General features: G+C 40.7%; 1 long non-coding RNA gene across 1 annotated transcript; it reads left to right on the plus strand.

The window, feature by feature from the left end:
- Window positions 1-287: 287 nt before the first annotated feature.
- Window positions 288-1,219, plus strand: LOC122342588. The gene is made up of 3 exons (XR_006250604.1): window positions 288-306; window positions 611-659; window positions 1,130-1,219. It is a non-coding gene; the product is annotated as an uncharacterized LOC122342588 (long non-coding RNA).
- The last annotated feature ends 916 nt before the right edge of the window (window positions 1,220-2,135 follow it).

The raw sequence follows: 2,135 nt of genomic DNA on the forward strand, positions 1-2,135 counted from the left end.
TTGGAAAAAAGCCCTGTGTGTATCTCCTCTTCATTTTGCGTGGCTGCAAATGCATCACATCAGCGCCCCCTGTGGTCAGTCCTGTAACCGTAATAGGGGGATGGTGTTGAAGCAGCATCTCTCTAACTGTTCCTAACCCAGAGGAGAGGTGCTTCATTTTAAGGATGTGCTCATTTACATTTATGCTCATTCAGTGTGCTGTATTGCATGTTCATTAAATATGTTCAAACATTACAGGGACGTGTAATGAGGAGCCCACCTCAGCCTAAAGATCTGTAGGAACGGATTCTGTTTGAGTGCGAGCAGGTACGTTGAATCCTCTCTGCGCTATATCAGCTGGAAGTTCATGTTGGGCTGCACAGGGATCCTCCGTTTCCTTTCCTCCCAAAGTGCCACTCTGTTTTGGCTTCTTTCGTTTTCCATACATCCGTTTAGCAAATGAACAGTGACACACATTAGTATAATCAGGGGCAACTTTTTCTTGTAATGCGATCTTTAAGGAGAGACCAGGAGCGGGGCAGCCTCACGCTTGTGCTGCTCATCCCACAGCTCTCCGCCTCTAAATTATTCATCATCCAATCAATCATCTTCTCTTTGTTTTGGACCCCAGTGCAGGAGATGAAACGGCAGACTGCCTGAGCTGTTTTTCTTCATCTGAGGTCTGGAAAACATGATCTACTCAGATTACACTCACCCCCAAAACACACACCTCCAGTACCCACGTGCTTTCAGGAAATACACACACACACTGGCAAACAGACACCCCTGAGTCTTGCATCTGTATACATACCTATAGTTTAGATGTACCTATAGTTTATTTCATATACACCAAACACCACTCCCACTGCAAGTCAATCACATGCTCAGGTGTTTATACAATAATCATCATGGTCATGGTAATGATTAATGTTGTTATTAATGTTATTTTTCTGAAATCAAGAATGTCACATCAAACTAGCTTAATTTTTATTTTATTGTTTATTTTAGTTTTTTTTTTTTTGCAGTTAATAATATTTCATTTATTTCTGTCGAAATTTATTTTTTAAAATGTATTCATTTGTATTAGTATTTATTCTTTTTCATTAATTTTTACATTTAATAACATTTTACCCATTTCTCATTTTTTTAGGGCTTTTAAGGTCTTCTTGAGAGATTATTTTAGAAAGAAATCATGAGAAGGAGACCAGAAAAACCCATTACAGACCAGACTTGAACCCGTCACCTATGTAAGTACCACTGCCATGAAATGTCAAAGCATGCATGTTACTTGACATATTTTTTCTTTCCGAACTGTAAAACTTATGTTAAATATGATGTTAAATAAGATGTTAAATATCATAATTAAGCATTAGGTTACAATAGCTTGCGCTGTAACGTGATTAGATTTTTTTTATATATTGTGCATATACTGTGTATCTGAGAATTTTATATGATTCGGTTTTCTACAAAAATAGCAATGAAAAAAAAAAATTACATTTTTGACCAGCTCCTTGCTTATTAGCTGTAATAATGCATTCTGCCTCGTTCCTGTTCTTCGTTCCCTTTTAGCAGCTCTGCGGTAAACATGGCATTTTCAAACACTCAGCAGCAGCTGGCTGAACACAAGTGCGCTTTTGTTTATTAGTTGCGTCTCCATCCCTGCGTTACATCCCCAGCCTCTTTTCTTGCCTCTCCACGCAGAGCTTTGACGGACATGTCACCACGCGGCGTAATAAAAGCAGCTAGGCTGTATGATCTATCAGCTGTAACACAGAGGCCCGCTTAGCACATCCAAAAGGGGCCCGTCTGCGTCTTTAAGCCTGTGTGGGAGTGGAGCACTAATAGGGGGAAATGTCTTGGACAACTGATTTGAAGATACTTCGCTCAGAGCACGGCAGGTGACGCGGTGTCTCCCCTTTTTGATGTGGCACAACACAGAGTCGCGTCGACTGATAGCTTCAAAACGCACAAGAGTGAGACCTTATTCAGCCTCCTGCTAGTGCGACATCAGAGGAGCTGACATCTATTATGGTACGGAAAGACAAGTGTTTGAAACCAAATTCAAGTGTGCGTGGAAGTGTCAGGATTTACTACAGGCCTCGGCATCTTTTTTTTTTTTTTTCTCGTTTTCTCTCCCCCGCACACACACCCTCCTC

This window comes from Puntigrus tetrazona, chromosome 4 (genome assembly GCF_018831695.1).
Source record: "Puntigrus tetrazona isolate hp1 chromosome 4, ASM1883169v1, whole genome shotgun sequence".
NCBI classification, from domain to species: Eukaryota; Metazoa; Chordata; class Actinopteri; order Cypriniformes; family Cyprinidae; genus Puntigrus; species Puntigrus tetrazona.